At 50.4% G+C, this 12,453-nt stretch overlaps 1 protein-coding gene across 3 annotated transcripts in view; it reads right to left on the minus strand.

Moving 5' to 3' along the window:
• Nucleotides 1-12,453, minus strand: part of PIK3C2B (phosphatidylinositol-4-phosphate 3-kinase catalytic subunit type 2 beta) — a 66,303-nt gene that overhangs the window by 46,191 nt on the left and 7,659 nt on the right. The window contains exon 1 of one of the 3 annotated variants that reach the window (XM_072759379.1): nucleotides 2,608-2,640. The exons of the other annotated variants lie outside the window; for them this stretch is intronic. The gene's annotated coding sequence lies outside the window, so the exon portion shown is untranslated. Of the gene's footprint in view, nucleotides 1-2,607; nucleotides 2,641-12,453 lie in introns of those variants that run through there. 3 annotated transcript variants of the gene reach the window in all.

The raw sequence follows: 12,453 nt of genomic DNA on the forward strand, positions 1-12,453 counted from the left end.
TGATTGGCCTTGGGTAATAGAAATTCCTTCTTCTAGTCATGGATGGCTGAATGAATGATTGCTCTGTCCTGAACATGTTGAACACCAGGCATAGGGAGTACAGCTCTGCCTACCCTGAGTCCAGCTTGATCCCAAATCTTTCCTGCCTGGAGACTCTGTGTTTAGTAATTCATCTCTGAGATGGCTCTGAAGCTCAGAGGAACAGCTTCTCCTTGCGTTTCACTGGGCCCCACATCAGGTTATTTTACCTGCAGGACAAGACCCATGAAACAAAACTCCTGACTACAATAATAATAATAAATCAAATGGTTTTAGAAAAAAGTTTATAGACCCCTATTCAACTGGAAACAGGAAGCATTTCTTTTCCACTGTTTTTCCAATCATGCTTTTTACCATAAATTCCATCCATTTTCTCTCCACAATAAAAAAGACTTAGGGACACCTAGGTGGCTTAGTTAGTTAAGGTGTCATCTCCTGATTTTGGCTCAGGTGGTGATCTCACGGTTGTCGAGCCCCACAGCAGGCTCTGCGCTGGGCATGGAGCCTGCTTGAGATTCTCTCTCCCACTCTGTGCCCCACAACCCCCTGTTTGCATGTATACTTTCTCTCTCTCGAAAGAAAAGAAAAAAGAAGGATTTGCCTTTGCCAGGCACCACTATGAAGAGGAAAACTGAAGCTATTGGAAATAATCTCTCTCAACTTCCTACAGCTCTCATGCATGAATTTATCCACACTTGCGTGCAGTCTCCCTTTCTTCCTTTTGGTCTCTGGGAGAGTGGGTTCCTGCCTCCTGCTGAGGCACAACCTTCTTGTCCTCTTGCCCCATTCACTGGATCTCCTCCTGGATCATATCCCTTCCCCCACTGTACCTTTGCCCCTTCTCCTTAATGAGGTCTCTCTCTTCAGCACATACACATGTTCAGGCTGCTTCTAGCCTTAAAAAGAAAGTATGAGAAAACAACAACAACAAAAACCCCATGCCCTATACCCTAAGCACCTTCTCTTGCCTTTTTGTCCTCCAGCCAGTATCTTTTCTGTTCCTCCTTCCCAGTAAGCTCTCCAAGAGCACAAGACACATGTACTTTCCCAATTCCCATTTACCCTTCGACTCACTGTAATCTGGCTTCTGTCCCCATCCTTCCAACAAAAACCACCCCAGGAACAATACCCAGGCCATCCAATTCCACAGGCCTTTTTTTTTTTTTTTTAAGATTGTATTTATTTGTGACTGAGCAAGCACAAGTGGAGGTAGGGGAGGGGCAGAGAGGGAGAGGCAAACCCCCTGCTGGGCAGGGAGCCTGCACATGTGGGCCTCAATCTCAGGACCCTGAGATCACGACCTGAGCTGAAGGCAGATGCTTAACTGACTGAGCCACCCAGGTGCCCTTCCACAGGCATTTCTACTGACCCAGACATGGCTGCTGCATTTAGCTTTCCAGACCCTTCCCTTCTTCCCTAAACTCTTTACCCCTTGGCTTCCATGACACTTTTTTCTACTTGTTCTCTACCTCCTTCTTTGTCCACCCCTGAAATGCTGGTGTCAGGACTCCGTTCTCAGCCACTGTTAACACCCTCTGCTCAGGCAACCTTGTGTCTCATCTCTGTTGCGTCCCACTCATGCGTTGGAGTGTATCCAATGGTGTATCTTGCCCTCAAGTTTATGTGCCCGCCCATATCTCAGGCCCCAAATGCCCCAAAACTGAACTACTACCTTGTCCTTTCCTTCCCACAACCTCTCCACCCTCCTGGTTCCCCACCTCAGCAAAAGGCACAAGCCAGTCCTCCAAATTAGAAGCCCTACAGCCTCCCTGGATTCGTCCTTTGCCTTGTCCCCATAGCCAGTCAACAAAGTCTTCCGGCTCTTCCTCATTAAGTGACTTTGCCTCTTTTGTATTCCTGAATCTAGTCCTTCCTGCTAGATGCCCTAAGGAAGCCCTTATCTTCTCCCATTTGGGTTATTACAATAGGCTCCTCACAGTTCTTCCTCCTAATCTGCCCCTCTCATAAAGGCATTCTCCCCAGAACAGCCAGAGGGCTCTTTCTAAAAGGTAAACCTGATCATCTCACTCCCTGCTTCCACACCTTCAAAGGCTCTCTATTTGCTTCCTTTATCACCACCCCCCATCTTCCTTTCAGCTGTAGTCATTCACTGCCAGGGACTCAATACCTTGCTGACTTGTTCAACATCCTCCTTGCCCTGGGCCTGCCCTTCCCAATTCCCTTTTGCTTTCTGCCTGTGGGACTCTAACTCACTCCTTAGCCTTTGCTCAGACATCACATTCTCCAGGAAGCTTTCTCTTAGTCCCAGATGGGATTAAGGGCCGCTTCTTTATGCTCTCAATAATAACTTGTGCATACCTCAAATATAGTCTTAAAATAGTTTATTCAAAATTAAATAAGCATCAATTGCACTACTGGGTATTTACCCCAAAGATACAGATGCAGTGAAATGCTGGGACCTGCACCCCAATGTTTACAGCACCAATATCCACAATAGCCAAACTGCGGAAGGAGCCTCGATGTCCATCGACAGATGAATGGATAAAGATGTGGTTTATATATACACAATGGAATATTACTCAGTCATCAGAAAGGACAAACACTCACCATTTGCTTCAACGTGGATGGAACTGGAAGGTATTCTGCTGAGTGAAATAAGTCAATTGAAGAAGGACAGTCATCACATGGTTTCACTCATATATGGAATATAAGAAATAGTGAAAGGGATTATAAGGTTATAAGGGAAGGAGGGAAAGTGAGTGGGGAAAATTAGAGAGGGAGACAAACCATGAGAGACTCCTAACTCTGGGACATGAACAAGGAGTAGAGGAAGGGGAGGTGGGTGGGGGGATGGGGTGACTGGGTGATGGGCACTGAGGAAGGCACTTGATGAGATGAGCACTAGGTGTTATACTATATGTTGGCAAATCGAACTTCAATTAAAAAAAATTAAATAGGCATGGACCTGTCACCTCCACCACCATCAAGCTCCTTAACTTCCAAATTCACCTCATTTCCATTGAGAAACATACTTGAACTGGGATGTAAGAATAGCGCTATCTGGTAGTAAAAGTTTTTAGACATAAGATCGGTAATCAGGATGCAGCTGGTGCCCTTCCTTGGGGTCCTACCAACACAGGACTGGGTATCACCTCACTGGGCTGGGTCTGGCATCTGTAAAGGCAGGTGGGCGGACACACAGAACCACCTCACAAAGTACTTCCAACGTTGGGCCCTTGATTCTAACCAATTGGTTTCCTCAAGTCAAATTTCTCAGAGGACTCCAACGTCACCTCCTAGAGCAGCCTTAGCCCTAGGAGGAAAGAGAAGAAAGGCCCATGGGTGGGCCAGCCAGTGGGCCTGGCTCCTGAGGTTCTTCCAAAACTGGAATTCAGATGAAGAAAGCCAAGCTACCCCTCTCTAACCACCGTCCCCTGGTGCCTTGCCAGGACTCCACCAGACTGCCTGTCAGCCATGCAGAGAAGGAGGCCCAGCCTGCAGACAGATCCTGCGCCCAGGGCCATACTGGCAGCTGCTCCTTCAGAAAGGCTCAGTGCTCTGCTCACTCTGAAGGTGAGGAGGTAGACAAGCAGCACACCCGGACCCCCACCCTGGGACCAGGAGAGCCACCCCCTAAGGTGGAGTGAAAATACAGAGTGGCAGCCAGGCACAAGGGAAATCCAGAGGGGGAAAGAGGGAAGGCAGGGGCAACGTTCCCAACAACCTAGAGCTAGAGCGAGCTGGCTTCCTCTAAGAACTCAAGCCCCAAATTTCATTTTCTGGGACGGGTGGGGATACACAAAGTATTTTAGGAATCAGAATCTCATGTTTCCTGCCTCCGCCTCCCCTTCCCCAATTCAGCTCCCTCTCCGCCAGCTTCTGCAGGGTTGACAAATTAGAAACTGCTCTATTCCCTTCGTCTTCAAGGGCTCCTAGGGATGCTGTAAAAAATTCATGTAAATCCCAGGAAAGAAAAAAAAAAATCCCAGGAAAGAGGTGGGGTGGTGAGGGCCTGGGTCTTTGCAGCCCATCCAGGAAGAAGCAGCCGGGCCAAGTACTACAGTGTCACACGACTCCAAGGCACACCCACACATTGGATTCTATGTGAATGCCACCCTCTGACCACCACAAAGAGAACCGTGTGAATGGCGCCCCCTGGAGTCGCACACCTAAGTGGCCCAGGCTGTGGTCTCTTCTCGTGTCTGTCTTTCAGAGAGCAAATACAAGTTGTCCACAAGACCACCTTCAGCTGGGTTCCACTCACCACCCGCAGGCACTCTTTGTCTACACTTCCCCATAGGCAGGCTCTCTTTCTCTGCTTAACCACTTGATAGTAAGATGCAAATGCTTCCCCTCTAAATACTTCAGCCTGAATCTCTAAAGAACTAGGACCCTCCCCTATATAAACACACTGCCATCAGGCCACTCACAAAATTTAAGGTAGACAGGATAATAGTATCTAATACAAAGTCCACATCTGAATGCTCCCAATGATCATCTTGGAAGTTTTTCCAAATGTACAGATTCCTGGCCCCTCTTCTGGAGGGTCTGACTCAGGGTGAATCCCTGGATTCTGATCATTACAAACCCTCCCCAACTCCCCAGGTGATTCAGATATGTTACCAGATTTGACCCTACAGACCACAGTTTTGGAACTACCAGAAAGACAAGTGGGAAGTGGGGAAAGGGACTCCACCAAGCCCCATGCAGTCAGCTGGTAGATGAAGAGGGTATGCTTCTGGGTGAGCAGGTCAGTGCCAGGATCTGAGCAGCACCAGGCACCAAATAGTCCACATGGCTGCCAAAGGATGGCTGGAGGCTGGCCACGGAGGAAACAGGGTCAGAGCAGAGCCACACAATGGTCTGGAGTCAAAGGGTGGAGAGAAAGGAGAGGAAACTCCCTAGAATGAGCTGGCTCTGCTCAGTCCCTGTGCCAGAGAGGGTGGAGCCCCAGGGGCCAGCTGTGGGCGGAGAGGGCTTCCTGCTGCCTGGCTGTAGGGTGCCTTTTCAGAACTGCTCTGCTCAGCCTGAGGGGTCTGGGTCATTTCCCACCCAGACCCACAGAACTGAATCCCAATGGCCACCGAGTACCAGCTACACGCCAGGTGCCACACTCCTCCTCGAAGTATTCAGATAACTGTGGCACAGTCATCCAGGGAGCTCACCATCTAGCAAAAGTGACAGGCATCCCCATAAATAATTCAAGCCCCACTCATCTTGGGGCACAAAGCAGGAAAACACTGCATGTCTTGGCCCATCTTCATGGGGCAGGGAACATGGAGAGCTGTCAAGCAAGATGGTTAGAAATATATATATATATATGAAGGGTCTCAAGCCCCCAGCCTTGGGCATCCCACCTTTGAGCAGTTTTTATTTTTAAAAAAATTATTTATTTATTTGAGAGAGAGAGAACAAGTGGTGGGGAGGGACAGAAGGAGAGGGAGAAGCCGACTTCCTGCTGAGTAGGAAGTTTGATGTGGCACTCTATCCCAGGATCCCAAGATCATGACCTGAGCCAAAGGCAGACACTTAACAGACTGAGCTACCCAGGTGCCCCGGAGCAGTTTTTAATAAGGGAAGAGGACTCAGTTCTAGGACTACCTTGGAAGGGACCTTCAGCACCTCCTCTTAGAACAACATGGGTCAAGGAGACCATGCAGACTTAAACCCTTTGGCTTCCAGAGTTTTATCTTCAGAAGACCCCTGCCCCTTTCCACCCCCCAACACCCACACTCACCCATATCCCAAATCCCACTGGTTTTGCAGCCAGGGATCCAACCCCCACCTCTCCCTCCATACACTTGCCACCCTGTTAACCCACCCACCCCAGCCCCAAGAGGCTCGGCTCTAGGAGGGAAGGTCAGTGTGCCCTGCATCACGAATCCAACAGGAAGGTGTATCTGAAAGGTCAACTCCCTGTCTCAGACAAATACCCATCTGATCCTGGCTTCCTCGCGGAAAACCTATAGGTTGTACACAGCTCTGTCTGCAAGCCTCTTTGGTGTAGGCCCATCACTGAATCACATGGACCAACAAGGTCTTTCTCTTATCTATGTTCCCTCTCTGTGGGTATCACTTATTTCCAAGTGTGAAGACACAGAAAACAACCGTCTGTGCTTTCCTCCTGCCCACCCATCCACTCTCTAGCATCCTCTTGGCCAAATTAAAGCAGGTCCACATGGTTCAGTCTTTGTTCTTGGAACTTAACTTTCCATCCCTGGATTCCCTGGGTCTACCCGAGACATTCCACTTATCTGAAGCCCAAGTTGATACCAGGGTTAGTAGAGGGCTCTTCGAGTCCTAGAAGAACTGAGACAGGTGCTAGGGGCCTGTGTGACAGGCTAGATGGAGCTGGGTTTGCCTTCAGAGCCCTAAAGTCCTCAATCCCACCTCAGAAACCATGTGTGGGGATCCCTGGGTGGCGCAGCGGTTTGGCGCCTGCCTTTGGCCCAGGGCGCAATCCTGGAGACCTGGGATCGAATCCCACATCGGGCTCCCGGTGCATGGAGCCTGCTTCTCCCTCTGCCGTGTCTCTGCCTCTCTCTCTCTCTCTCTCTGTGTAACTATCATAAATTAATTAATTAATTAATTTTTAAAAAGTTAAAAAAAACAAAGAAACCATGTGTGCAGCTGGTCCTGTGCACGCACACACAGAAGCCCTGAAAATCACAGATCCTAGCACAAACCCTGCAAATTCAGGACTTGAGTAAGAAGAAAGTCAGGGATGGAAGAGTTGAGGCAGCTTGTGGCTCCTTTCAAAACTTTCCTTCCTAGAGCTGGCAATGTAGATCAGAGACGGGGAGCTGGCACTCAGCTCAATGGAACCCCTGGCCAAGAGGGAAGAAAGGTCTTGGCAGTGTGTGGATCTCTAATCCAGGAACCATCCCGGGAGCCAGAGCAGCCACATCTCCTCTTGTCTGGTCTGGTCTGCACTTCCTGCACTCCCTCCTCTCCCCACCCCAAGCCACCCCAGCCCATAGAACCAGCCCTTCTAGTTCTGATCAGCTGGGCTCCCTGTAAGCAGTTTGGTGATTAAGAATTACTCTTCCAGCTTCCTTGGCCCTCCAGAAAAAGGCAGTAAGATGTGGGTGGGGGGAAGGAGCTCCCAGGATGACCTTCCCTTGTCAATCTTGGTCTCCAGCTGAGGGGATTCCTAAGGAAAGTTCTTTACAAACAAGATTCACACCAGCCCATCCCATGTCAGAAAAACTACCCCAACATTTCTAAACATCAACGTCTAAGAAACTTTAATCTCTCTGAGGGTATTGGAGACCCCATGAAGGAAGCCCCTCTCAGAGGAGGATGTAAGAAAGTGGGTGGAGTGGGGGATGGGGACACAGCTGCCCTCGTGGTCTTTTGCCTCCCCTCCTCATCTTTGGGACACAGCGCCATTTGCTAAGAAGCAAACCAATGCCTCCGGCAAGGCCTGTGCTATCACCTGTCACCTCCAGCTCAATCTCCAGTCCAGCTTCCCCAGATCACGTCCTTTGGAATCCAGTTCTCCAGGATTCCTGTGTGGGCTGGGGAAACTCCCTGGAGGAGGCCAGCCCATTAAACCGAATCCAGAAAGCGGGTCACAGCTGTTCCCAAGCAGCTCTGGCGCCAAAAAGAGAACAGAACACACCAAAGAGTCTCTGCTCTGCCTAGAGGACTCACCAGAGGGAAGGGATGGGAGCCACATAGATGCTTGTGTCCCAAGTCCTCATGAGCCTTAAGGCCTCATGGTTTGGGCATGCTGGGTGCACCTAACCCATCAGAGTCTGCAAGAATGAAGGAGCAGCACTTCAGATTATGGCCCAAGCCCATGGCTAGGGGAGGGGATGTATCTTGGGATAACTACAGAGGCACTGAACTAACCAGTGTGCACTGAGTAATGCCAAGTGGGACCTCCTCCTGAAGGACACCTTTGCTAGGGATCAGAGCTTAGATTTTTAGGGAGCATTTCCAATTAATTCAATTCAAACAATGCTTTGGTTGTTTTCTGGTAGCAACCTCCCAGACATCTGAGAGGCTCTCTCTCTCCTCCATGACAGCGTCCTCCTGTCTGTTAGAGATAAGCAGATGGAGGCCTACCAAGTGTCAGTGACTTTGCCCTGAGTCTCACACCAGATCTGTGGCAGAGTGGAGAGGGGTCCACAGACCAAATGTGGAGAAGCTACACGGCACTGACACTCAAGAACAATCTGAACCCGAACACTGTGCTGTCCCCCAACAAGTACACACCTGGCCCAGGTGTGCTGGAACCCCAGGATGAGGAGGAGAAGGACCCGGAAGACTGGTCCCCAGAATGATCCTACACACAGCGTGCAGAAAGTAAGGCCCACAGCCCCCCCCCCCGCCCCCCACATGCTGCCTGGGGGAAGGTTGGAGGCAAAAGCCTGTAAGCCTGCATGAAGGAGCCAGCGGGCAGTCACAGGCTGTGTGGGCGGTGGGATGCCAGCAGCTGAGAGCCACCTGCTTGGCTTGGAGGAGGGCAAAGGGAAGTCAAGCAGAAAAAGGCTGAGCCAGTCTTCTATAGAACCTGAGGAGCTGAGGCCCACGCCCCACACCATGCCCAGGGCAAGCTCCCTGCCCCCTCCCAGTAGGAAGGCTCTGCATGCGTTCACAAAACCTGCCCGCTGTCCCTCTGCCACCACTATCTCTAGCCCAGCAATCTAGACATGTGGCCTGATAATAAGAGTATCTTCAGTAGTGCTAACTCCCCGATGAAGAAAATCCCTGATAGACTACAGTCATTCTCAGGGACCCAAGCCATGGTAATCACATAAACTGCACATACACCCCCCCCCCCCCCACACACACACACTTTGCCCACACTACTCATTCCCTTCCCTGTGCACACTCCACATCCCCCAAGACCTACCTCTCCCACCCCCTCCCTCTCTACCCTACACACACTCATACCTTCCCCACACGCCCACAAGCACCCCACACTCTCCATGCATACTCCATGCCCCAACCCCCACACCTCCATACCCTGAACGCCTCGCACAACCCCCATACCCTACACAATTACCCACATCTGCCCCTGCACATCTCCCATACCTTCCCATCCCTCCAGCCCCCTCCCACATCCCCTCCACCTTGCTCTCTCCCTCATCAGCCCCCAGAGGAGAGGAGATGAGTAGAGAGGAAACTGGCTTAAACACCACAAGATCACAATCTTAGATCTTTGTGCTATTGGCAAAGAAGTCGGAGAAAAGCAGACAGGAGGTTGAACCCGGAAGTAAAGGAAATAGGACCTTTTAGCTCCAGGGAGCAGCTCTGGGCTTTCAGAGTTCACATTCCAATACACTGGAGGCAGGCCCTGCCAGCCAGGAGGCCACCAGGGAGCCAGAATGCCAGGCAAGGGGACTCCAGGCAGCCGAGCCCAGCAGAGCCTTTGCCCAAAGGCCACGTAGCTTCCAGCAGACCTCAGGAGTGGTTGGTTATTTCCTAAGTCAGGGTACATTGGAGAGGCCCTGGTGTCTTCGCAGACCAGGTTGCTCCCCTCTCGAGCAGCCCCCATTTTACAGCCCAGAAAACATACACACACACACACACACACACAGACACACACACACAAAACACCACCAAACATCTGACACTACTTTACAGGGGGGTGCTAGAGGCTAAGGCGTTAGTCCCCATCCAGGGACATTTGCATTTAAAAAGCAAATGTTGGGGATCGCTGGGTGGCTCAGAGGTTTGGGGCCTGCCTTTGGCAGGGGGCGTGATCCTGGAGTCGCAGGATCAAGTCCCCTCGTTGGGCTCCCTGCATGGAGCCTGCTTCTCCCCCTCTGCCTGTGTCTCTGCTTCTCTCTCTATCATGAATAAATAAAAAATTTAAAATAAAATAAAATAAAATAAAAAGCAAATGTCTCTCTCCTCTGAGGAGAGAGTGCCCAACTTAATCCATTCTGGAAGTGGTAAGGGAAACTTCCAGAGGCTGGGAGGAATGATCCATTAAAAGGTAGGCGGGGGTGGGTCTCTGGTGCCAGCTGTGCCTCTTCAAGGCTTCCCTGGTCTCAGGGCCTGAGGCTTAGGCATGTCTTGCCCCCGTTCAGAACACATGTCCCCCTCAGTGTGGCCCAGCAGGCAGCCTGTCACCAAGTCACTGACCCCTGCCAATCCCTGGCCTTGGCTATTGTCAGCTAAAACTGACCCACGTGGCCACCAGACCTTCCCCCCATCCCCTCACCCCCCTCCATCCCCCACCCCCACCGTGAAGTTCCCCTCCACTTTTCCTGGTAACAGACAGAAGGACCCTTCTGCTCAGGGTCAGCCAAGGACACTGAACCTCGAAAGAGACCAAGGATTCCATTTTACCCAGGTCAACAGAGAAACCCCCCCTGTTGCCCTCCTGTGCCTCTGTCCCGATGGTAGGTTCCAGTGTCTTCAGCAGGACCCCTGACAGCATTGTAGAGACTCCCTACGCTCTATTTTGCTCTATTTTCTTGCCCAGCTGAGTCTTAGGGCCTCAAAAGCCCTTGGTGCAGCAGGAGATTCCTTCTTCCCAGTTTTCTGTCTCTCCTCTCCCCGCGCAGACTCAAGAGCTTCAGAAGCCTTCCCTGGTCAATTCTTCCAATTTCTCCTGACTTCTACTCTTTGTATCTGCTTAACACTTATGGTGTGTGTGTGTGTGTGTGTGTGTGACAATAGATTGAAATGGTGGCCCTGGGGTCTGGGGCACAAGAACACCACATATGCCTTAGATGGCATTAAAACAGCAATTTTCATCTGTGCAGAGGGGTCAAGAAGACTTATTTTCTAAGCAGGAAGTGACCTAGGGGGTGGGGGAGCAGAGCAAGGAATCATGGTGATTTCTTTGGGTGTTGCTCTGTACATGCTCTGATGTTCAAGGTCCCAAGGGAGACAGAGGTCTCCTCCATAAGACATGGTACCAGTCTACATCCAGCAAAGGGGACACTCGACAGAGGGGTAGACCAGCTGCCCACCCGGCGCAGTGGAGCATGCTCCCTTTCCACCAGTCTCATTTTCATGAGGCTTTGTCCATGTGACTCTCCCTCGAGATCCACAAGGGCAGCAATAGTCACAGGCCATTCTCAGTAGGGATTAGTTGAAACTGCTTTCAGCTGGATAAGTGTAGCCAAGGTGTGACCATGAGTACAGACATCTTAGGGCCGATGTTCCACAGGCCACCTTACAGAAATACCACTCCAATGTATGGAAACACCATTACAGTCTGCCAAGTTAGTACCCCCAAGGATATGCCCGTTGTCGTGACTGGAGTGGAGGAGTCATACTTTATTCTGGGGAAAGGGAAAGAGGAGGAGGGCAGGGCTGGGCAAGAGGCTAAGTGAATACGAGTATGGCAGAAATATAAGGAAAGAAGGAGGGCAGCCCCGGTGGCACAGTGGTTTAGCACCGCCTGCAGCCTGGGGTGTGATCCTGGAGACCCGGGATCAAGTCCCACATCAGGCTCCCTACATGGAGCCTGCTTCTCCCTCTGCCTGTGTCTCTGCCTCTCTGCCTGCCTCTCTCTCTCTCTCTGCCTCTGAATAAATAAAAAATAAATAAAAAGGAAAGAAGGAGACCTGGTTTTCCCCTCTGCGATTTTGTCCCAGGTATCTTGTTTAATCCTCACAACAATCCTACTACATGGGTATTAATATCCTTATTTAATGGATGAGGTAAGTAGTAAGCAGAAAGGGGACTCATTAATTTACCCAAGGCCACAAAACTAGTAGGCAGTAGAATCAAGAATCAAATCGAAACCTGCTTGAGGCCAAAATTCATAGTGTTTTTCCCATCCCATAGAATGCGCCCCAGGCACCTCCCATTTTGCTGAAAGTGCAAGCTGACATTGTGATTATCCCAATACAACTCTGTACCCTCCCTCCTTACCCCAAAACACTCTTTTACCTCCCAAGCCACTCAAAAGCAAGCAAATAATAAACAAGCAAAAACCGAAAGACAACCCACCATCATACAGATAAGAGGACCAATGGCCAACTGTCAAAATGGGTGAAGAGGAGTGAGAGATCCAGGCCTCCACTCATGGAATGAATAAGTCACGGGAATAAAGGGCACAGCACAGGGAATCTAGTCAGTGCTACTGTACTAGTGTTGTGTGGTGCCGGATTGTAGCTAAACTGGTGGTGAGCACAGTGTAACATATGGAGAAGTTGAATCCCTCTGTTGTACACCTGAAACTAATGTAATGTTGTGTGTCACTGCGATGGAGGGAGGGAGGGAGACAGAGAGAAAACCAATGACCAGAGGGGAGAAATGACTTGTCTGGAGCCACACAGCTAGCCAGTGGCAGAAGCAGGACTAGAAACTAGAGGCATGTCCTTGACTCCCACTCCAGTGCTCTTTCCAGACTGAGCCACAACCAATCCACCTCCAGGGAAGGAAATACCCCCTGCCTTCCTAATCCAACCTCTCTCAAATTGGTCCATTCTTTTCCAAGCTTTGGATTACTTTTCTTAATGAAACAACCTATCGAAA

The sequence above is a fragment of the Vulpes vulpes genome, chromosome 5, assembly GCF_048418805.1.
Source record: "Vulpes vulpes isolate BD-2025 chromosome 5, VulVul3, whole genome shotgun sequence".
NCBI classification, from domain to species: Eukaryota; Metazoa; Chordata; class Mammalia; order Carnivora; family Canidae; genus Vulpes; species Vulpes vulpes.